Source organism: Panthera uncia (genome assembly GCF_023721935.1).
Source record: "Panthera uncia isolate 11264 chromosome A1 unlocalized genomic scaffold, Puncia_PCG_1.0 HiC_scaffold_17, whole genome shotgun sequence".
Taxonomy (NCBI): domain Eukaryota; kingdom Metazoa; phylum Chordata; class Mammalia; order Carnivora; family Felidae; genus Panthera; species Panthera uncia.
In genome coordinates, this window is record NW_026057577.1 from 70,584,368 (window position 1) to 70,610,753 (window position 26,386).

The window sequence follows — 26,386 nt, forward strand, 5'->3', positions numbered from 1 at the left end:
ATAGTCCTTTAATTTCCAGAAAATTATAAAGTATGTGTTTTAAAGTAAAAGACTTTTAATTACCTCTTTAATATAGTCTTAGAAATTTAACAGCACATTGTCTGATTAAAACTATAATACCCAGATCTACATTGTTGCAATTAATCCCAGCAATTCAGGCAAGGACCTTACTTTAGTATGAATATTCAGATACTCAACCGAATAATTACAGCAGTTGTGGCACAATAGGACCTCTGAGCTTTCGTATTCTGATCCGTAAAATGGGGACAAATTGCTGCACAGCCTAACGTGTGCAAAAGCAACCAGCACAGTGTCTGATATTTAATAAGCCCGCAAAAATATCTGCTGGATTGGCTACCACTGACTTCACTTCTACTGGCCTCTAGAAGAATTTATCACTGAAACCTTCCCAGGAGAACAGTCACCTATCTCATTACGGTACTGTAGTCCTCTTCTGAAGGTAAAACAGACCTTCAGTAATGTGACTCAGCGTAAGCTGTCCTGAACAACCATTTCCCATTTCTACTACAATATTTATATTAATACATGCAACTGGGTAAGTGCGTAAGAATTCTGATACCTTGCAGCTCTGCTCTCATCTGAGAAGATACCCCTAGCATGGAGTGAATCCACCTCATCACTCTTAAAATAAAATCCAAGAACTTTACTGTGGTCTATCAGGCTTATGACCAGCCTCTGCCTAACTCTTAACCTCATTTCCTACCATTCTCCCCATCCATCCACTGCACTTCTTGCTGACCCTTGAAGACATCAAACGTAAGCCTATGCACTTGTCTCACCAAGCACATACTGCCCTGAAACTCATATGGCTTGTTCCCTCACATCATTCAGATTTCTGCTTAAATATCACCTCCACAGACAAAACTTCCTTAACTACCCTTTCTAAAGTAGCATACTCTGTGATTCTCTACCCCCTTCATTTGCATTTTTTTCTCCCCAAAGCAATTCAAATATATACTTATTCATGTGTTGTAACATAAGCTCAATGGGAATTGAGACTTCAACTCATTAAGTTCTTTATATCCAGAGCCTAGAACACTACCTGGCATACATAAAGTGACACTGCATTATTATTCACAGTGAATCTGTTCATTAACTAAGTGGAAATATTTGAATATTCAAGAAAGCTTCCTAGCAGCACCTGACTGGCTCAATTGGTTAATCCTCCAACTTCAGCTTAGGTCATGACCTGACAGTTCATGGGTTCAAGCCCCACATCAGGCTCTGTGCTGACAACTCAAAGCCTAGAGCCTGCTTCGGATTCTGTGTCTCCCTCTGTCTCTGCCCCTCCTCTGTTTGTACTCTTTCTCTCCCTCAAAAATAAATTAACATAAAAAAATTTAAAAAGAAAGAAAGAAAGAAGGCTTCCTAATAAATGACAACGGAATGAGGAAAACAAAGCCCAGTGACAGTTATGGTGGCCATGTGAACTTAGGATACCTGTGGATGCAAAGGTAAAAAGTCAGGAGGAACTGGATTAGCACCAGAATTAGAGTGATTTTAATAGCTGGAGGGTGATCATCAGGGTAGATGTAAGAGGAAGAAAGCCAGGACACGGTTGGTTGAGGCCTAAGCCAAAAGGAGAAAAATCACTCTCTTTTGTTTTAATCCCACCCATTCTCCCTCATCTTCCTTCCTCTAATATTTCCTCTCTCAGTGTCTACCCACTTTTGCCATCTCTTCACCATCTCTTTACCTCCTCCACGTTTGCTTCCTGTCATCAACTGTTTTTCATTTGTAGATTATACCCAAGAGTTTTTTTTTCCTGTGAATCAGTAGCCTCAGCAGAAGAAAAGCTTTCTAATGTAAAGAATATATTTGATATTCCTTTAAATGCCAAGGAATACACCAATATCATTATTAGCAGTATCAAGTACTCATCATGAAGGCAACAGAATGAAACAAAGAATCATGAAGCCATTCCTTTTCACAAACTCCTACATCAAGAACTGAATGCTTTGTGACATCATCTGTTTAGTATTTTTCTCCTCCTTCTCCAGAGTATATCTTTAAAATACAATCAACATGCATTTTAATCTTTATTGAATTATAAGTGACATATAAAAATGGCACATATTTAATGTATACATTGTGATAAGTTTGGACTTATGCATACACCTCTGATACTATCACCACTATCAACATACTATAAACATATCTATTATCTCCAAAACTTCCCTAGTTTTCTCTTGTGTCTTTTTTTTTTGTTATGTCCTAAGAACACTTAACAAGAGATCTATCCTCTTAACATATTTTAAAGTAGAAGTGTCATATTGTTAACTATAGCCACCAGGTTATACAAAAACAATCAACATCTTTGACTTTTATCCTCACATTCCATTAAAAAACTCATGGAATATCCACCAAAATGTATTTGCTAAAATCTTAAGCCTGACATTACCTTTTTTTATGAAGTTGATCCTGATGCCTATTAAAGTTTAAAAAAGAAAAAGAAAACTGACAAATAGTACCATCAGGCTTATAAATGATTCTGTATTCCCACCCCTCACCAAAAGACACTGGTATTCAACTGGACTCTTTGAAGAATAATCTCTAACACATTAGCAGGAGCCAACATAAAAGTATCCATTATTTAAGCCAAATGTTTCCCAAAGTATCATATCCCGGAAAGTCAACTTACTCTTTTGGAAATCCTCCCAAAAGAGGCTACAGGTAGAAGATGATCTCTGTAATTCAAAATGAGTCTTGCAAAAGTAAACTTTAAATTAAAATTTCAGGAGAAATTCAGAGTGAAGTTCATGTTTTGCCCATTAATCCTAGAGAGCAAAGAAAATCCAAATAAGGAGAAATGGACTTTTTTTAAAATATCAGGTATATTTACAAATGACAAGGCATTAAAATTTATAAACAACATAATGCCCTACTTACAGCTAATGAATATACTCAGCGACCAAAAAGATACCAAGTCTGAAACGATTTATTCCATTATTTTGGTAACTATGCTTAAATTAACTCCAATTACAACCATAAGTTCAAGACTTAAGAGAAAAGAAGTTAATTCTACAAATTAAAAATCAAAAGACAAGAACATTATTCTCTACACCTTTCTCTGTTTCTTTTCAATTCCCCACACCCACACTCCCTGTCTCTGTCATTGTACATTCAGGTGTAGAATACTATCAAATCTGATAGGGTTTGTATAAACTATGTGTAGCTACCAGTGTGACTTTATTATCTGCTTTCCTTAGTTTCAAGACCAAGGATGCTAATACCAGTGCAAGAGGATAGATCATTTGTGTATATGTGTCTCCCCACCCCTTACCAAAGCTGTGCCTTCACTGACATATATTCAGTAGAAAAAAAAAAAAAAATGACAAGTGCGGAATATAAGAAATGTTTGTATTTGTCTGTATTAATACCACAACAGGGGCGCCTGGGTGGCGCAGTCGGTTAAGCGTCCGACTTCAGCCAGGTCACGATCTCGCGGTCCGTGAGGTCGAGCCCCGCGTCAGGCTCTGGGCTGATGGCTCGGAGCCTGGAGCCTGTTTCTGATTCTGTGTCTCCCTCTCTCTCTGCCCCTCCCCCGTTCATGCTCTGTCTCTCTCTGTCCCAAAAAAATAAATAAAAAACGTTGAAAAAAAAATTAAAAAAAAAAAAAATACCACAACATATTTACCAAGCATGAAAGGAGAGGTCCAAATTTAGCTTTATATTTAGCAGCCTAATCTAGCTTAAAACAAAATACATGTCCTTAAAGCGTTCTTATTCTCAAATAACTCGTAACTTATATAAAAGGTAAGTATTTATAGGAAAAAAGTCTAGAATAATAGTAGCAGCAAAATATTCTTTTTCTCATTTTCACTAAGTTGGAGTTAACTTAATGAAATGTGACAGTGCTATCAATGTAGTATAATAAACATGAAAAGGTGCCCATGTACAAAGAAAATGTAAAAATTCCTACTGACAACAGCAAAAACAAGAATAATGTCTCTTTTCCTTTCACATGCCCTTTTTGTTAGCTTGAGCTTGTGACTTTGTTATCTATATGTGATAGTAAGAATAATATTGCTTGCAGTGTGCCTAGATAGAGGCTTCAAACATAACTAAATAAAATTATATTTCTCTGTGTCCCATAAAAGATCCATCATACAGGACCCAGTTCTCAATCCCCTATGTTGGAAGCTGCAGTAAACACAGCTAAGCAAGAAAAAAAATATCTAAATAACTCTCAGAAGTAGCATATACAGACATTACATCTTTGTTGAAATCTCAAATCTTACATTATCTAAAGATTTAAATCACCTTTAAAAGAGAATTTATTAAAATTCTAAACTCATATTGTGTATCTTTTTTGTAAGTGTCAATATATTCTAGTAACATGTTTGTATCTGATGTTACCCATATAAATAAAAGCATACAGTCATTTTAGGGATTAATAGAAAAAAGACATCTGCATGGAACATTTCCCTCATTAGATATAATCATGTTAGCATATTTTTCCTATTTCCGATTTTTCTACGAAATAAAATGAGCTGATTTTTACCCTTAAGTTTCTCCCTATATATTGCCAATAATGCAAATACTTTAATTGCACATTAGAAGAATCTCATTTTCCTCTAAAAATTGCTATATTAGCCCCAAAGAGACCTCATAACACATATAAAAATCAAGATGTGACTAAGTCAAATTGGCATACCAGCTACCACTTACACCAAATGTTACTTTAAACATTACTTTTAAATTAAAAGCTATCTTTAGAAAATCCCAGGAAAGATCACATGGGTCATTATAATGTTATTCAAACTCTTCCTAAATTAGTGCCAAACTGAATCAATTAGGAAAGAATCAATTAGCCAAAAACTATATATTAATCAACTGACTTAACAACTAGCCAAACTGTATATTCAAAAAGCAATTCATTCTTTTGTCAGAAGGTCATATTTGGGGCTAGTGGGAGTATTAATTGACACTTTTCTGGAAAGCAACTTGGGTTAATATATATCAAATGTTAATGTTAATTCTCTTTGATCAGTAATTCTATTCCTAAGAATTATCCTAAGGAAATAATAAGAAGTGCATATAAAGTTTATATATATAAAGATGTTCATTCTAACTTAGTGGAGCAGGAAAAAAATGCAAACTTCAAAAAGAACTTGGTTTAAAAAATGAATACTGTGTAGCCATTTAAATCACAATTATGAATAAAATGTAATGGCCTAATAAATTTTTCAGCATATACATATAAAACACACCAAAATATTTACAATGGTTTCCTTTAGTTGGTACAATTACAGGTTATTTTTATACATCTTTTTCACATATTTAGGAGCTAATATTGCTATTCAAGAATATTTGGGAGTGCCTGACTGGCTCATTTGGTAGAGATGCGACTCTTAACTTGGGGTCATGAGCTAAAGTCCCACACTGAGCAGACAGCTTACAAAAAAAATTGAATATTCTACATTGCACTATTATAAACGAACGGTTTTTGTTAAAAGCCATTTCACTTAGTGATAGTCATAAAATATATTTCACACAAACAGTGAAGAAAGGACTGCTGGTCATAAGTAGGTGATTGTCATCAGCTGGATTCTCCTGAAGCAACAAAGATAGTAGTAACTTCCCCTGTTAATATCTATTAACTATCAAATCAGTAGAGCATTCATGTTAACAATCTGTATTTCCATATAGGAGTAAATCTATTTAACAATAAATTTCTCAGTAGAGGCAGTTAGTACAACAAAACTGAAAAGGGGTTGGGAACAAGTATTTACTGAGTATATAAAAGACACAAGATGCTAAACCCTTTACATATTCCATTTAATCCATACAACACTACCAAGTAGTGTTATTATTCCCATTTTTCAGGGGAGGGAAATGAACCTCAGAAGTTAGCAATTTATCTAAGTTTATAAAGGTAGTAAATAGCGATACTGTAATTTGAACCCAGCTTTTCCATATGCCAGAACACCTAATGATACCAGTGAATGAAATTAAACTATTAACTGTAACGATGGAATTATTCATCTTGCACTAGATAATAGTATTGAAAATATTTCAACTATAGGGGTGCCTGAATGGCTCAGTCGGTTAAGTGTCTGACTCCAGATTTCAGCTCACGTCATGATTTCAGGGTCGTGGGATTGAGCCCCGTGGTGACAGTGCAGAGCCTGCTTGGTATTCTCTCTCTCCCTCTCCCTCTATCCCTCCCCCACTCTCACTCACTTGCTTTCTCTCAAAATAAATATATAAAATTAAAAAACTATTTCAACTATAAAGTATTAAATAATTTTGAAAAGGCAACTAATAATTTACTGAACATTATTAGTTTTTAACAAGATTCTACATAGTCAAGGAAAAGGCAAATAAACATTTTAACTAATGTTCAACAAGATAGTAGCTAACATTAACTGTTTCTGAATAAGAGGTGGTTAATACATACTTGGTTTTTTGGGGTTTTTTTTTAATTTTTTAAAAGTTCAGGGGCGCCTGGGTGGCTCAGTCGGTTAAGCGTCCGACTTCAGCTCAGGTCACGATCTCGCGGTCCGTGAGTTCGAGCCCCGCATTGGGCTCTGGGCTGATGGCTCAGAGCCTGGATTCTGTGTCTCCCTCTCTCTCTGCCCCTCCCCCGTTCATGCTGTGTCTCTCTCTGTCTCAAAAATAAATAAACGTTAAAAAAAAATTTAAAAAAAAAGTTTGTTTACTTATTTTGAGAGAGAGAGATAGCATGAGCAAGGGAGGGGCAGAGAGAGAGGGAGAGAGAGAGAGTCCCAAGCAGCCTCTGTGCTTCCAGTGCAGGCTCCAACTCAAACCATGAGATCAAGATCTGAGCCAAAATCAAGAGTCAGACGCTTAACCGACTGAGCTAACCAGGCGTCCCTATTAAATACTTGTGGTACTGAACCAAACTAACCTGAGACTGGCTGCCTACATATATATACATACACACACACACACACACACACACACACACACAACTCCGTCACTTTCCAAAAGATAACATGAACACACTCTCAAGATATAAAAAATTAAATCTACTAAATTATGTAGTTAATATGTTAGACAACTGTTTATCAATAGACAGAAAAAAAGTGTATGTCAGAGGTTGCAGAGGTGGGGCTAGTTACACACATATGGAGTATAGAAATCCCACATTCAGGGTGGTGCATTTAGTCCCTATTAAAATCAATATGATGTTGATTAAGGATCAAAAAGTAGATGAAATAATTAAGAAAATTTCCAATTAACTCTTAAAATCCAACAATTCAAATTTTTCATCTGAAAGTTACATCCCTTTACATAAAACATTCCAGTGATTTCAATAATTTTCCTCTTTGGATAAAGCTATTTGAAATCACAGCTCCTAATAATTTAAATAATCTGTTAAAATGCAGCTAACCAAGTCAGAGTTAAATGGGTATGGTTTTGGGCACCTGAGCGGCTCAATCATTAAGCATTTAACTTCAGTTCAGGTCATGATCTCACAGTTGGTGAGTTCAAGTCCCATATCGGGGAAGCACAAATTCCAGTTGGGGTGAGCTTGAACCCCCATCAGGTGAGCATTAGCCCCATTTCAGCTGAGCTCGAGCTCCACTTCAGGTGAGCACAAACCCTGTTTCAAGTAAAAACACGAGCCCCAAGTGAGCCTCACTTCTCTCTCTCTCTGCCCCTCATGGGGTTCTCTCTCTCTCTCTCTATCTCTCTCCCCACCCCGCTCACGTGCATCCTCTCTGTCTCCCTCTCTCTAAAAATAAGTAAATAAATAAATAAAATGGCTATGGTTTTGATTCAAAAACATATGCTCTGAGTAATTTTTGCCTATTCTTATCAATATATATATAACCTATACCATCTATACCATTAAGATGATTAAACCAAGTTAAGGCTCATGTGTCCTGTAAATTTCCAAAGGCCAAAATTTTTGTTGCTGACAAATACACCAATGGTCAACTTTACAAAAGGTAAAATAGACAAGGCAATTTTTAATTAATTTATTTGTTTATTTTTGAGAAAGAGAGAGAGAGACAGAGAGAGACAAAGAGAGGGCAGGGGAGAGGAGGGGCAGACAGACAGGGAGACACAATCTGAAGCAGGCTTCAGGTGCTGAGTTGTCAGCACAGAGCCTCAAGCGGGGCTCGAACTCATGAACCATTAGATCATGACATGAGCCAAAGTCAGCTGCTTAACCAACTAAGCCACCCAGGTGCCCCTGAAACAGACAAGGCAATTTAAACTGCTATAGACAACCAAGGATAAAAATGGGACTAAAAGCACATTAAGTATGCAAGTTTTATACATACATAACAAGTTTTATACATACATAACAGTCTACAGTATACCCAAAGATTAAACATGTGCACGTACATGCACACACACAGACACCCAAATGACCCCTCTGAAGTTACAAAGGAATTAATACTATCTAGTGGAATAACAGATTCTGCACGTGTTGATATTACTCAAAAGTTTGTTTGAATTTAAACCCTGGCATAGCACAGATAAGTAACTCAAAGATAATCAAGAAATTAATTAGCACCCCACCCAAGATCCTTTACACAGTTTAGAGTTTAAGACTAATTCGTAAAACTGTATTAGTATGCTTTATGCCTTCTTCATAAATTATTATAAATTATATAATTTAAGTGAATAAACAGAACAAAAAGATGGATCAAAGTTATAGCATTAATTAATATCACCTAAGATTATTAACCAAAATGGAATTATAATTAGGATGGAAATGATTAATAAAATCTGTTGAATTAAACTTATAAAATTAGTCTCATCTACTGTTTCAATACTTGTATTTTTCAATTTTTATGTAAAATTGTCAATCTTGTCACATATAAAATTTGTCCAAGATTTGTAAATATAGGTCAATTTTTAACCAGTTCAGAAAGTAAAAAAAATTTTTTTAAATAATAATCACACAGTAATTTCTGAAAATGTGTTAATAATTTGCCACAGTTACTCAGATGTTAAGGTTGCTCATCTTGCTCATTGTTATTTTCCCAGACCAAGCACAGTGTCTGCAACACTACAAGTAGTCAATTATATCAAACTGAGGTTCCACCTTTCAGCAGCCTGTACCAAATTATTTTTCATAACGTTTTCCCACCCTGAACATTTAGTGCATGTCTGCTTATGTATATTTTCTGGGAAGAGGATTAATATCTTTTATTCCAGACTCAAGTGACTATATGGCACCAAAAATAATTAAAAGCTACAGATTGAAACAAATATGGGCATGCTAACTGTAAGTTGTGTCTCTCAAACACACAGTAGAGAGCTGAGGTCCCTCTAAGAACAGTTCAGAAAAAGAGGTCAACTCTAGAAGGAAAAGGGTTTTTCTGGTTGTTTTTTCATATTTTTGTATACTCTGTTTTGCCTGTTAATCAAAATTAGAAGATTACAACAATTATTCATTTAATTCGACTGTCACAAATTCAGCTACTGAGACATCTACACTACATCATACTTTAGTAAGGAACAGTACAGTTATCATTAAATGTACCTACCACAAATGGACAAATATGAGGATACATACTAGATAATTCTCTTTGGAATCCAGACTGGCTTATTAAATATTCTTTTTTATTGATTTCTGTAATCCTTGCTTACTTTAACTCAGTAAAATAGCGGCTAAATCTTACATGATAAAGTAAGCTAGACTTCCAATTAATTTTCTTTTACATGCCACTTTAAATCTTCTTTTAATACTGAGTATACCTATTTCATAGGTGAACACCATAGAGTCCTGCCCCAGCAAACTCACTCTACGTGCTCATCCTCATGCCAACTGTAACTAACATGCTGCAATTCCACAACATTACATCAAGAAAAAGCCAAGTTTCAGATTTTACAGTTTGATTACTAAGATTACATTAGCTCATACCAGTGGTTTAGTCACCGTATCAACTATTCGTATTAAATCTTTGGATGCAATGAAAGTTAACAATGCTATTTTTATGTTGTGCAAAAAAAAAATCATTCAGTCTGTTTTCCCTTTTTGATTACAGTTCATTTAAGGAAAAAATGTTGCTGTATGGCTTGACAATGTTTTATGTGTCTTCGGCTGATAGAACACACAAAACGTTTGAATAGGCCCATTTATTTGAGCAGACGTATTAAATAATACTTTAAATGTGAACATGCATGTCATAAATTTTGTAGTCTCTTTAAAGTAGGATAAATCTGGTATTTAAAATAGTCTTTGTTCAAAGCCATTTTTTTTTCTAACAGTCATAAAGGGACTCTGATTTGTGCTGCATGAACAATGCCAGCATCATCATTTTAATGTTATCCATATGGGCTTCTAATAATAGATAAGAGTCTACATTTGTATTATATGTCTTAGAGACATTTAAAATCTAGATAAGGAAAGGCTGATTTCATTGGCCCCATAGTTAAAGGAAAGCAGACCCTAATTAAAAGAATTCTGTTCTGAATTAACTAGTTTGACATGTGCTAATTGACAGTTCCTGTGAAATGGTTCTAATTAAAGTCAATATGTCTTTTTCAATTAAAAGGAAATTAAGAATATACTAATATACATTAACAACTTAATCTGCCTTCAATATCCCATACATCAGCTGCTTTTTCCCCCCTAATGTTATTGAAGAACCATCTGACATGAATCATCTACTGTTTGCTTATGGTATCTCATTATTACTTCACACGAGCACAGCAGTAGTATATGTCCCCTTGAGGAAGAGAGTAACCTGCATATGCTTTAATTTTCAGAGCTCCCAACTTTTAACTCATTAAAAATAAACACACCTTTTTGAATTCAGAAAATGGACATTCTTAGTAAGTTTTGCTAACTGAAAACAAAGACAAGTGTTCTCAATTAGTTGGTCATTTTACTATAGGCCTTAGAGGTAATTGCAATTTGCTGGAAAGAAGGCTAGACTATGTTTTCATCATTTGGCTTGATTCAAAGCAAAGCATGATTTGAGCAACATACAGAAAACATCCTTCAAATTTGTTCTGTTTCCCAAGTGAAATTTTGGGGAAATCTCAGGTGGGAATACTTTGCATTGTATACACAACAGAAAAATAGAAAGCAAAATTGCTCAAATGCTAGCACTAACAGAAGGCCCATAATATTCACTGAAAATATAGCATTAGTGAAGCTGTTTACAGCAACATAATATTCAAACGTGCATTACCAAAGCTACAGTGTTAACAATTTTAATGCTACAGAAGGTAATATTAAACTCAAGCACCAATAATAATGTGCACAACATTAAAATCACACAGAGACCTATGGAAAAAATTAAAACTATTTTCTTTGGTATATTATAATTTAGACATTTTAATTAAAATTAAAAGTATGTTAAAAAAGTTTTTATACTATCAAGACACTATATGCAGTCCTTGCATATGAGACAGCAGATATTCTGATGGATGTTCCATCACAAACCCCTTTCTACAGTTTAAATTCAACCATAAAATGTGGCTACTTATAGCAATAGGAAATTATTTTACTTAATTTTACCAAAATTAATTTAATGAACATTTAATGCAGAACAAAAAAAGTAAACATTTTCACTTTTCTACTTTTATTCATTTATATTTTGAAAACATTAAATTTCTATCACTTGTAGCATTCTGAGTATGTATGAGAGTGATGGAGAGACAGTTAGCCAGCCAGTCAATACAAGATCACTCATTGAAAGCATTTTCCCCAAATGTACTCTATTAGTCTTTTCCAAGTAGTTACCAAAAACTTTAATCGGGAACTGTAAAAGTCTAGTGATTTTCCAAAATGGGCAAATGCACATTAACCCATGTTCAAAAAAGCACCTCCCTATGATTATAAATATAATCAGACTCAATAGTCAAAATGCAATGGTCCTTATCGCCCTGTGGAGCCCCTAGTCTGATTTCCAATCTCAGGTTCTTGTTCCTCGAGCTGGCATAGACAAACTGCTGCAGTAACAGCATGTACTCAGCTTTCTGAAATGGGAGGGAAGCCAATGCAGCAACTTTTCTGCCCAATTAAAGAGTAGTGTCTATAGCAGGCCTACACAACATAAGGCCTGCAGACTGCATACAGCCATGAAGCAATTGTTCATGACCCACCTACAGAATTGAGAAAGTAGAACAAGTAGAAAGACAGACAACATGGCACCCATGTCAGCAACAAGCGATATAGCTGTCCCACAGATTCACTCCATCTCTTAGTTTACATGTTATAATACCCCTTATCTAAACTCAGGATACAAATCAACGTGCTTTGTCAACCCTGCCAACAAAGGCATTCACTGCACCCATGCTAACCTAGTATAAAAACCTCCCAACAGATACAAACTAAATGGAACTAAAACTAGGAAAACTCTACAGCATTCATCTAAAAGCTTATCTTCCTTAAGCAGTCAGTAAATATTTATTGATGATCCTCATGGTTTATATTTTCTTTTCATCTCTCTCTCTTGCTCTTGTCATTTACTTACCAATGGGTGACCAAAAAAATTATTTTCCAAACTGGAACACTTTTAAGAGTGGACATGGCAGGGAGCAGTGTCATGGAAGATGGCAGAGTAGGAAGCTCTAGAATCAGTCCCTCCACCAAAACAACTATCATTCTGGTAAACAAACAAACAAACAAACAAAAAACCTGTTAGAATCAACTATTTCAGAACTCTGGAGTCTAGCTGAACACTGGTAGCATCCAAGGGAACACTTGATAAAGAAAAAGACTGGTAAGTTTTGGTGAATTTCCGCATTACATATGACAGCTATAATCCACAACCTTGCTGAAAGTAACCATGGGGACAATGGCCTAAATTCATGATGCAGCTTTTTGGCATCAGGGTGGGCAGTAGAGACTTTCTCCTCCAAAAACCAAAGTTCTGTGTCTTGATCTATACAGCAGTTCACTGAGGGGCCAGGACAGAGACAGCCAGTGGTTCAACCCATCAGGTTGCTTCATTACCATCAATGGAGGAAGTCACAGAGACATAATACCCTTAAAAATTTTTTTGTTCTCGGGGCGCCTGGGTGGCTCAGTCGGTTGAGCCTCCGACTTCGGCTCAGGTGATGATCTCATGGTTCGTGAGTTCGAGCCCCGCGTTGGGCTCTGTGCTGGCAGCTCAGAGCCTGGAGCCTGCTTCTGATTCTGTGTCTCCCTCTCTCTCTGACCCTCCCCCGTTAATGCTCTGTCTCTGTCTCAAAGATAAATAAACATTAAAAAAAATTTTTTTTTTAATTTTTTTTTGTTCTCTCATTGGATCCAGGTATTTAAGGAAATCTCTGTCAGGTCACTGGCTGACCAAAGATATAACAGAATATAGACTTCAGTGATCATACATGACAAGAAATACAGTCTTTGAAAAATCCACTGTGGAAAGGTCACTAAACAAATGAGCTACTGCAACCTTCATCAAGTAACAACAGCACTACTTGGTGTAGTGGGAAGAATTTGATTTCCTAAATTACATTACAATATTCAAAATGTCCAGATCTCAACAAGAAAATTATAAAGCACACAAATAGGAAAATATTACTTTCATAGGAAAAAAGGAAACTGACAGAAACCATCCTTTAAAAGCCTAGACACTGAACTTAGTAGGCAAAAACGTTAATTTACTACCTTAGATATGTTTGATGAACTGAAGAAAACCATGGACAAAGAACCAAGGGAAATTAGGAAAACGACATATGAACAAATAATGAATATCAACAAAGAGAAATTATTAAACAGATAAAAGTAGAAATTATGGAGCTAGACAATACAAAAGATAAAAAATTCATGAAAGGGATTCAACAGCAAATATGAGCAAGCAAAAGCAATAACCATCACATCTGAAAACAGGGCAATTATAACTGCACATTCTGAGGAAAAGAATAAACACAAATAAAGCAAAATAAACAGGGGCCTAAGAGACCTATGGGACACCATCAAACATCTCAATGTGCACATTATGGGAGCCCCAGGAGAAGAAAAAGCAGAAAAAAATTTTTGAAGAAATACTGCTTCCCAATTTTGATGAAAGACATGAATATACACACCCAAGAATCTCAACAAACTCTACGGAGGACAAAGAAATCCACACCACATTATTAACAAACTGTTGAAAGACAAAAAATCTTGAAAGCAGAAAGAAAGAAGCAATTCAAGGGTGGCTAGGTGGCTCAGTGATTTAAGCATCTGACGTCAGCTCAGGTCATGACGGTTTCATGGGTTTGAGCCCTGCATTGGGCTCCATGCACTCACTGCACAGATCCTGCTTGGGATTCTCTCTCTCTGCCCCTCCCCTACTTGTACTCTCTCTCTCAAAATAAATAAACAATTTAAAATTTTTTAAAAAGAGAGAGAGAAGCAACTCATAATACACAAAGCATTCTCAAAAAAGATTAACAGCCAGGACAGGGGATGGGCTAAATGGGTAAGAGGCATTAAGGAATCTACTCCTGAAATCATTGTTTCACTACATGCTAACCAATTTCGATTAAATTTTTAAAAAGAAAATTAAAAAAAGAAAAAAATATTAACAGCCTATTTCTTATCAGAGACTCGGAAGGCCAAATGACAGGAGGACAACATATTTTTAGAAATTGAAAGGAAAAAAATGTCAATCAGGAATTCTGTACTCAGCAAAACAATGCTTCAAAAATGAAAAAGAAATTACAACATTACCAGAAAAGCAAAGCTAAGGGAATTCACTACTAAGTAGATCTTCTCTATAAGTAATGCTAAAGGAAGTCCTTCAGGTTGAAATGAAAGGATGCTACAGAGTAACTCAAAGTCATACAAAGAAATAAAGATCACTGGTAAAGGTAACTACATAGGTAAATATAAAAGCTAGTATTATTGAATTTTTGGTATCTTTTTTTTATTTTCGTATCATTTAAAAGACATGCACAAAAAATAATTATAGGTCTATGTTAATAGGCACACAATGCATAAAGATGCAATGTGTGACACTAACAATATAAAGGAGAGGATAAAGCTAGAAAGGAGTAGACTTAATTTTTCAACTGAAGCTAAACTGGTATCAATTCAAATAAGTTTTTTTAAATGTTTATTTATTTATTTTGAGAGAGAGAGTCTGCACTTGAGTGGAGGAGGGGCAGAGAGAGAGGGAGAGAGAGAATCCCAAGCAGGCTCCACTCTGTCCGTGCAGAGCCCAACATGGGACTTGTACCCATGAGCTGTGAGATCATAACGTGAGCCAAAGTCAATACTCAGATGCTTAACTAACTGAACCACCCAGGCAGCCTTAAACAAAATTATTATCAATTTAGGATGTTAACTGTAATCCCCATTGTAACCTCTAGGAAAATAACTAAAAAATAAACATAAAAAGAAATGAATACACCTGAAACCAATGTAACATTGTCCACTATATTCAAATAAAACAAAAAAATTTAATGAAGACAGAATCAAAAGGTATACTAGAAAAAAATCAAACACAAAAGAAGGCAGCACGTAAGGAAGTGAGGAACAACAACAAAAAACAGGACACAGAGAAAACAAATAGAACAATGGCAGAAATAATCACTTTTATAATCACATAATTATAATCAATAATCATTATAAAAGCAAACAGGTTAAACTCACCAATTAAAAAACTGCTACTGGCAGAAGGAATTTAAAAAATGATACAACAATAAACTGCTTATAAGAGACTCATTTTACACCCAAACACATAAGTTGAAAGTGAAAGGATAGAAAAAGGTATTACATACCAATAGTAACCAAAAGGGAGCCCAGCTGGCAGTATTAACATGAGACAAAATGCATTTTACATCAAAAACTGTTGCAAGAGGGCACCTGGGTGGCTCAGTCAGTTAAGAGTCCGACTTTGGCTCAGGTCATGATCTCACAGTTCGTGAGTTCAAGCCCTGCGTCAGGCTCTACACTGACAGCTCAGAGGGTGGAGCCTGCTTCGGATTCTGTCTCTCCCTCTCCCTTGGCCTCTCCCCCTCTCCCAATGTCTCTTTCTCTCTCTCAGAAATGTGTAAACATTAAAAAAAAACTGTTGCAAGAGACAGAGAAAAACATTTTATAGTGATTAAAGGATCAATTCATCACAAAGATATAAGAATTATAGGCATAAATGGCAAGGGTGTGGAGAAAAAGGAACTCTCATTCACTGTTCTTGAGAATGCAATCTGATGCAGCTACTATGGAAAACAGTATGGACGTTCCTGAAAAAATTAAAAGTAAAATTAACATATGATCTAGTAATTCCCACTACTGGGTATTTACCCAAAGGATGCAAAAACACTAATTCAAAAAGATATATGCACCCCTATGTTTATTGCAGCATTATTTACAATAGCCAAGATATGGAAGCAACCCAAGTGTCCAAAGATAAGTGAATGGATAAAGATGATGTGGTGTGTATGTATGTGTATGTATGTATGTATGTATGTATACACATACATATTCAGCCATGTAAAAGAAGGAGATCTTGCCATTTCCAACAACATGGATGGATCTAAGGGTATAATGCTAAGTGAAATAAGTCAGATAGATAAACACAAATATCATATAATTTCACTCACAGTGCAATTTAAATAACAAAACAAAGAAAAAAAGAGACAAAAAATACTCTTAAATAAGGAAAACAAACTGGTGGTTGCCAGAAGGTAGATGGGGGATTGGTAAAAGAGGTAACGAGTATTAAGAGTATGTTTATCATGATAAACACTGAGTAATGTACAGAATTGTTGAATCATTATACTGTACATTTGAACTAATATAACACTATGTTAATTATACTTTAATAAAAATAAATTTTTCAAAAAAATTATAAACATATACACATCAAACAACAAAGCCTCAAAATATATGAGGCAAACAGTGACAGAACTGAAGAAATAGACAGTCTACAGTAATATTTGGAAACTTAAACAGCCCCTTTCAATAATGGACAGAATATGTACAAAGAAAATCAATAAGAAAATAAAGGACTTGAACGATACTATAAACCAATTAGACCAAGAGACATATATAGAATACTCCACCCAAGAATGGCAGAATATTTATTATTCTCTACTGCACTGGAGCATTCTCTAGAATAAACCATATGTTAAGCCATAAAACAATTTTCAAATTAAAAAAATATCTAAATCATTCAAAGTATCTTCCCTGAGCACAATAGTATGAAGCTAGAAATCAATACTGGAAGAAAAACTGGAAAACTCAAACACATGGAAATTAAACAACATACTCTTAAGCAAGCAACCAGTAGAACAAGTAAAGACTCACTAGGCACAAAAAAAACACTTTGAAATAAATACAAATAAAACACAGCATACCAAAACATACAAGGGGTAGCACAAGAAGTGTTCTGAGGGAAATTCATGGCTGCAAACACTTACATTTAAAAAAGAAGATCTCAAGTCAACAAACCAACTTCACACCTTAAGGAACCAGAAAAAGAACAAACTAAACCCAAAGCCAGGAGAAGGAAAGAAATAATAAAGATTATAGCCAAGAGAAACAAAATAGAGAAAAGCAATAAAGAAAATCAATAAAACCAAAGATTGGTTCTTTGAAAAAAATCAACAAAAATGAGAACCCTTCAGCTAGACTGACTAAGAAAAAAAAAAAGAAAATGCAAATAACTGAAATAATAGATGAAAGCAGGGACATTACTACATTCACTTTTTCAATACTATTTTGACTACTTGGAGTCTCTTGAAGTTGCACATAAATTTGAGGAACAGTGGTTCAGTTTTACAAAACTAAAAGGGCTATAAGAAAATACCATGAACAACTTAATACCAACAAATTGGGCAATCTAGATGAAATGGATGAATTCCCAGGAAAACACAAATTACCAAGCCTAACTCAAAAAGTAAAAAGTCTTAACAGACCAGTAACAAATAGATTGAATCAGCTAATAAAAATATGCCAACAAAAGGAAAGTCAGGACCATAAGGCTTCATTAGTGAAATCTATCCATCACTGAAAGAAGAATTAACAACATTCCTTCTCAAACTCTTCCAAAAAGATAGAGAACTCTAACACATTTCATGAGGTCTGCATTAAACTGATACCAAAGCCAAATAAAAATAACATAAGAAAACTACAGACCAGTATCTCTTATGAATATATACAAAATTCCTCAACAAAATACCAGCAAACCAAGTCCAAGAGCACATTTAAAAAATTACACATCATCACCAAGCAGGATATAACTCAGGTATGCAAGGGTGGTTCAACATATGAAAATCAATCAATGTAATGCACACCACACTAATAGAAATTAAAAAACAAAACTACATTATAATCTCTATATATGCCAAAAAAAGAAAAAAACAAAACAAAAACAAAAGCATTTGACAAAATTCTATGCCCTCTCATGATAAAAATGCCCAGAAACTAGGATACAAGGAAATTCCCTCAACATGATAAGGGGAATTTATGGAAAACCCATAGTTAATATCATAGTAGTGAAAGAATGAAAGCCTAACCTCAAGATCAAGAACAAGACTAAAACGCATGTTTTGATCACTGCTATTCGACTTTGTAGTGGAAGTTCTAGTCAGAGCAATTACCCAAGAAAAGGAAATAAGATGCATCCAAATTGATAATGCCTTTTAGAAGTAGAAAGAAGTAGAAGTATTTCTACTTGCAAATGGCATGATTCTACTTATACAAAATCCCATAGAATCCATACACACACACACACACACACACACACACACCTACTAGAGCTAATAAATGAATTCAGTAAAGTTGCAGAGTACAAGATCAACACACAACAACTAGTTGTGTTTCTATATGTCAGCAATGAACAATGTGGAAATTAAGAAAATAATTCCATTTACAATAGCATTCAAAAGAACAAAATGCTGAGGAACAAATTTAACAAAGAAGGTGAAAGACTTATACACTGAAAACTATAAAACATTGCTGAAAGAAATTAAAACACCCTAAATAAATGGAAATACATTCCATGCTCATGAATTGGAAGACTTAATATGGTTAAGATGACACTACTCCTCAAAGTGAACTAAGTTTCTCAAATTTATATGGAACTACAAGGGATTCTGAATAGCCAAAATAATATCCAAAAAGTAAAATGCAGTTGAAAGACTTACACTTCCCAATTTCAAAATTTACTACAAAGCTACACTAAGCAAGAGTGTGGCAGTGACATAAGCATAGGTATAGAGACCAACAGAATAGAACTGAATGAGAGTCTAGAAATAAACCCAATCATTCATAACCAACTGATTTTTGACAAGATCATTCAACAGGGTAAGAACAGTCTCCAACAAATGGTTCAGGGATAAATGGATAACAACATACAAATAATGAAGTTGGACCCATACCTCACTTCTTATATAAAAATTAACTCAAATAAATGACCTAAATCTAAGAGCTAAAACTATACAATTATCGAAGAAAAAACAGGGGTAATCTTTATAACCTCAGATTTGGCAAAAGATTCTAAGATTTGACACCAAAAGCATTAGCAATAAAAGTGAAAGACAAATTGGACTTCATAAAAATTAAAATCTGTTGTACATTAAACAACATTATCAAGAATGCCAAGGAACAACCTAAATAATGGAGAAAAAGTTTACAAATCATAGATATGATAAAGGATTAAAAATGAGAATATACAAAGAACCCTTACAACTCAACACATAGACAAACAAACCCAAATAAAAAATGGGCAAGAAATGTACATAGTTTCTCCAAAGAAGAAAAAGCACATAAAATATTTTCAATATCTCTAGTCACTGAAGAAATGCATAATGAAAAAACTCTTCATATCCACTAAGATAGCTTTAATCAAAGAATAAATTAGTAAAAATAACAAGTGTTGGCAAGGATGTAGAGAAACAGGAACCCTTATACATACCTGGTGGGAATACAAAATAGTACAGCTGCTATGGAAAACAATTTGGCTATTCTTCAAAAAGGCAAACACAGAATAACCATACGCTTCAGAAATTCTGCTCCTAGGTATACACCTAAGAGAAATGAAAACACATATCCACACAGAAACTTGTACATGAATGTTTATAGTAGCATTATTTATAATAGCCAAAGGATAGAAACAGCCCACGTGCCCTTAAGTGGATACACGGATAAACAAATTGAGGTATGTATGTATTGCATATGTGTGTGTGTGTGTGTGTGTGTGTGTGTGTGTGCATTCAGCCATAAAAAGGAAAAGAGAACTGATATATTCTACAACTTGGATGAATCTCAAAAACACGACACTAAGTGAAAGAAAGCAGACACAAAAGATCACATATTGTATGGTCTACTTAAATAACTGCTTGTAAGGTTTGCTGTGATTTTCTTTGATTCTTTCAAACACTATGCATTTTTCAAGTAGTGATATTGTTATTTACATTGATTTAATCTACAGTCTCCACAGAGTTTCATATATGATGCCCATCTTCTCTGTATTAGTCTCTCCTATTTTAATCCCTAATGCTTCATTTTTGTCTTTTCCCATTAATAAAAAGTACAATTATACATCTAAATCTACCATTAAACTACAATTATTTTAAAGTGATAAAATAAAGCCAAGTGCATAAGGAAAATGCACAGACTGAGGGCATCTCCAAAATTCTAAGATGTCATTCTTAAAAGTACACAGTTTCTGTAATGAAATGTAAATGTTTACAGACTTTTCACCAAGAAACAGGAGAACCTAGGCTTGGTCAAGGCCATGTAAGGTAACAAGTAATTTCAGAATCCTATTACTTACCTTTGTATTCTACTTGGGGTAAAAATGTATTCCCAAAGTTTTTAATCTTTAATATATAAATGTTTGTACTATATAAAATCTTATAATAAGGTATATTTGTATATATAAATATGGCTATTACTGGACATCTAATTTTTAAGAGAAAATAAGTTTATTTCAAAGCACTACTTAACTCTATTAGCTATGAATTATTTTGGAAATGCTCTCCTGAAACAAATTTGCTGAGTTTATTTTACAAGTTTAAAACCAAGTAAAGAACTACAATGAGATACCATCTCATACCTTTCAGAATGGCTAAAATCAACAACACAAGAAACAACAGGTGTTGGTGAGGATGTGGAGAAAGGGGAACCCTCTTGCACTGTTGGTGGGAATGCAAATGGGTGCAGCCACTCTGGAAAACAGTATGGAGATTCCCCAGAAAGTTAAAAATAGAATTACCCTGTGATCCGGCAATTGCACTAGTAGGTATTTACCTAAAGAATGTAAAACCACTAATGCAAAGGAATACATGCACACCAATGTTTATAGCAGCATTATCTATAATAGCCAAATTATGGAAGTAGCCCCAAATGTCCATCAAATGATGAATGAATAAAGAATATATGCTGCATGTATGTATACGTATGTAATATATACATACACATACATACATGCGCATGCACACACACACACACACACACACACACACTCAATGGAATATTATTCGGCCATAAAAAAGAAAGAAATCTTGCCATTTGCAACGACGTGGTTGGAGCTAGAGTGTATTACGCTGAGTGAAATAAGAGAAAGACAAATGTCCTATGATTTCACCCATATGTGGAATTTAAAAAACAAAACAAGAAGGAAAAAAAAAGAAAGAGAGAGAAAGACAAGCAAACCAAGAAACAGACTCTTAATTGTAGAGAACTGATGGTTGCGAGAAGGGAGGTGGGTAGGGGAATGGGTTAAATGGGCGATGGGAATTAAGACGTGAACTTACTGAGATGAACACAGGGTGATGTATAGAAGTGTTGAATCACTATATTGTACACCTGAAACTAATATTATACTGTATATTCACCAACTGGAATTTAAATAAAACTTAAAAAAACAAATAAAGAATGTTTTTGGATAGTGTAAATCAAATACAGTATACATTTCTCAAAATTCTTATAGAAGATAAATGGTTTTATTGCTAACATGACTATGATCTGAACATAAAGAAGAAATCCAGTACCCCCATCATGAAAAAAATGAATTACTTCTCCAAGACTAAGTATCTCTTTTTCAAATATCAGTAGGTTTCCCTAAAAGTCAATAAAATCAAAGTGAAACACACAAAAAGAAACTCTGAATTCCTTTATTCATTCACAGTAATATGAAATAAACACAAAACCCACATTTCATTTTGTGTTTATGTAAATATTAAGCAAAGCATTCTAGCTGTTTATATCTTGCTTTGATCAAGCAGGCTTATCTATGAAAAAAAGAAATTGCTATGTTGCTAACGCTAGCTAAACCCATCCTATAAAGTCTAGAGTCTGGGGAAAATAAATTTTTTGCAAGAAATCTATCCAATCAATAATCAGAATTGGGAATATGGGATGTCTTGGTCCTTATTGGAAAAACTCCCCTTTTTGCCAGAATTGTTATTCAAGCACTTCGGCTATTATTCCCTTCTTTCTCTACGATGTCTCTCTACCTTGATTATTCAGAAATAGTAAGACATCCTCCTAATTTATGCATTAAGGAAACTGTTTGCACTGTTAAACAAATAGACATGTTTCCTACATTTATTTGTTCATGAGTTGAAAACAGAAATATAAGGTGTTTTTAATGTCTTTCTGGCTTTGCCATATAAAATAATTGCTCCCAGGCACTCTTAATTTACATACCATGACTTTTGTGACATTTCTCTCTTTTTGTATTAAGTGAATATTCATCTTAGGTCTCTCAAAGCACAACAACTTTTCTCCTGATTCTGATCTCTTTCTAGGATTCAAAATCCCTAGATGCGTGATAAAGAGACAGTCACTTTCTTGCCAGAAAAAAGAAGGATATATATGCAAGTACATAGGTCACTTTCTAAGTGTTTCCTTTAGTTAGCTTCCTCTTTACTGTGAACACACACAGCTTCATTAAACCGTGCCAATTTTCAGTAAGACAGCTTACATACAGAAAAAAATTACATGAGAAGAAACCCAATGACTCTGAAATATTCTGTCCAAATGTATGTACTTCTAAAATGTAGCCCTTCTTAAAATTTTATAATATTCAGTAGAGTACTTTTTAAAAATATTTTAATGTTTTATTTATTTTTGAGAGAGAGAGAGAGAGAGAGAGAGAGAGAGAGTAGAGGAAGGGCAAAGAGAGAGGGAGACCCAAAATCTGAAGCAGGCTCCAGGCTCTGAGCTGTCCTGTCAGCACAGAGGCCAATGCAGGGCTCAAACTCACAAGCCATGAGATCATGACCTGAGCCGAAGTTGGATGCTTAACAGACTGAGCCACCTAGGAGGCCCTCAGTAGAGTACTTTTTTAAAGCTCTAATTCTTCCACATGTGTCACTGATTCTCAGTAGTCATTACCACAGACTGTGACAGACACCAAGTATCTCAAAGACCCGGTTTCTAGTTGAGTTTCTATTAATGCAATACGTAGGACATACATAAAAGATGCCGAAATAGTAAATAACATAGATAACAACGGAGGTATTATGCTGTTTGTTAAGGTTGCTGTGTGAAACGTTCCCATTCTCCTCCTCTTCAGAGCTGTAATTAAAACTTTGGCTGCCTGAAACCAAATATAAGGTTGTGTTCTCCTCACTGAGCTGTCAATCTTTCAACTAGTTGGTTTACAGATTCTGAGAGAATACATGCCCCTGTTTTAAACATGTGGATGAAATATATTCCCTTGGCAAATTCAATTAGATAAAAAATGGAGCTTTTTTTCTTAATTCCACATCACTGTGAAACAGTGACAACTACAGGACCTTGGACTGTTACCTTGTTGAACCCTTTCTACTTATTAAATGATGTGTGTCTTATTGTATCCATGCACAAATTCATATTCAAATGTATACACTATACTCAAGTGCATTTAATGTAATACATATTTATAAATCTAAGTTGATAAAACTTTGACACAGATATCACGAATGTATGAAGAAAATGAAAGCAAATGCCATAGCCTGAAATATTAAAAAAAAAAAGTTAAAATTCTCATTAGCTCTCTCACATTTATGTTTTTGCTAAACATGTCAGCAAATGTATACACTGCATAATTTCCTATAACATGAATCAAAGGTCAGTTAGAAAACATTTCACTTTTCAGTTTGCTGATCAATGCACAGATTTAAATAATGTGTGCCATTTTTGCACTGGATTTTTTAAGTGTTTTTTTTTTAAAACTAAAGAAGTATTATGCTTCAAAGTTTCTATACAAGCAGGTCTTATAACAAAAAAAGAACCATAATGACAATAACTTTTGGGGTACGCTGAAAGTTAACTTTCCTTGGAGCCGCTTAAAGCAGTCTAAAGAACATAGTCTTTTCCCATTGCTTTTCAATGGTTAAAACATTATACATAGTATGAGTTAAAAGCTAACAAAAATAAGTAATAATAAAATTACTATTATTTTTATCACTCAAGAAACTCAAAAACAGTTGAAACAATTTTCCCAATACTTTCCCAAAATTCTTACCTCTGGTCAAAGTTCCAAGTAAATATATCATCCCCAAAGAAGAATCTCTCTGAAAGCTACAAACCTCTTTAAGGGATCTAAGATTTAACTATGATTTGCACATTTCCAGGCTATTTACTGTGTATTAATATTGCCTCCATATTTTAACTTGCAAAAATGCACAGCAAAAGATCTAGGTGAAATGTATGAAATATCAAAGTTCATCTGTGGCATGCCAATACCAGATACAGTTTTAATGAAACACCTGCACTGCAAATAGAGGAGTATAAAAGAAAGAAAAGGAAGACCCAAGTTAGAGGGCAGCACAAGTGAAACAAAGACATAAAATGAAACAGCAGTGAATGTCATTGGATAAAGGCTCTTCAATGACTTTAAAAATACCCTGAACCAAGAATCTGCACTTGTATCCACAAATCATACTTTGGTCATTTTTTTTTTCTGTTTTACTAAAAAGAATTTATATTCACTATAATGTGTAAAAGCCTTGTAACTTTATTTATTGCCCTTTTGAAAAAAGCACTAACATTAGTTGACCTGGATTCTCAACACAGATTTTTCTTTGATTTAGAGGTAGATGAAAAAAAAAGGACAATAAGTAAGGCAGAGAAGAGAAAAAGGAAGAGAATATACTGAAAATACGTAAAATAACTATTACGGAAGATCAATAATCTTTTCAAGCAGAAGAAAGAGGGGACTGTTTTGTAGGAAATGCCATAATTTTAGTCATAAGATATTTCTTTAAAACTTGTCTCATATTTGTGAATGTGTGCATGTATTCCTTCAGCCCATTAATTACAGAAAAAAGGATGACAGACACGAGTGAGAGAAAATAAATGCTGTGGATCTACTTATAGGAACACGACAAAGTGAATTTTTCCTGCTCCAAACACAAAGAAATGGTAGATAAAATACAACCAAAAAAGTAATATATAGCTTAGAAATACCCAGGCTCCAAAAGCAAAGAGAGAACCCTAGCCAGAGTTACAAGAGCCAAAGCTAACAGCCTGACAACTTAGAGAAGTACAGAGTAGAAACAGGTGTAAGAGCCAGTAGCTGAAGTTTTAAGGTCCATAAGTAGGGACGTAATACATGGTTTGGAGCCCACACAATAGGGAAGTTAAACTGAAGTAACTGGGATACCTGAGTAAAAAGTTCAGATAATCACAGGGCTGTTTGCCCTATTAAAAAAAAGTGTCAAAAATAAAAACAAAATCTCTTCTCACAATCCCAGAAGAGAAGAAAGGAAGAGGGTTCTCTGCCAAAAGCTCTACATAGGAAAACAGTTTCCTACGAAAGAGCAAAACCTGAAGATAGGTTTGAGGTCTGAATTTATGTTACATGCATGGTATGGTAATCCCAAGTAAGATAAAAAACAGATCCTAGGGGTGCCTGGGTGGCTCAGTCGGTTAGGCGTCTGACTTCAGCTCAGGTCATGATCTCTCGGTCCATGAGTTTGAGCCCTGCATCGGGCTCTGTGCTGACAGCTCAGAGCCTGGAGCCTGTTTCAGACTCTATGTCTCCCTCTCTCTCTGACCCTCCCCCGTTCATGTTCTGTCTCTCTCTGTTTCAAAAATAAATAAACGTTAAAAAATTTTTTTAAAAAAAACAACAGATCTAGTAAGGAATTTTTACATACTATTATGGTATGATCTCCAGGAAATAGTAAATGAAAAAAGCTGTGATGAACAGTGTAAATAGTAAGCATATGTTTATATAAGAAAGAAAATACAAATACATAGACACACATATTTGATTCCATTTATTTTAAAAGGTAGATATCAATCAAAAGCTAACTAAATTATTCATCTGTAAGAAAGAAAAAAAGCGGGTGGAAAGAAGGAGAGAAGCCAGACTTTTCTAAATTTATCTTATTTTACTATGAAACCGAAAATATCTGATATGATTATGAAACAAAGTTGAATCCAGAACTTAAAAAGTACTCCCCAAAATTTGAAAGTAAACTGAAACAAACTAATCCATGTATCAAGTCAATGGCTTAAACACACAATTCTATCAAGAGACAGATTGAT

General features: G+C 34.6%; 1 long non-coding RNA gene across 1 annotated transcript in view; it reads right to left on the reverse strand.

The window, feature by feature from the left end:
- Nucleotides 1-405: 405 nt before the first annotated feature.
- Nucleotides 406-26,386, reverse strand: part of LOC125934952 (uncharacterized) — an 89,530-nt gene continuing 63,549 nt past the window's right edge. The window contains exons 4-5 of the long non-coding RNA XR_007461582.1: nucleotides 12,438-12,569; nucleotides 406-2,798 (exon numbers count right to left, since the gene is read on the reverse strand). This is a non-coding gene — a long non-coding RNA (uncharacterized LOC125934952). The remainder of the gene's footprint in view (nucleotides 2,799-12,437; nucleotides 12,570-26,386) is intronic.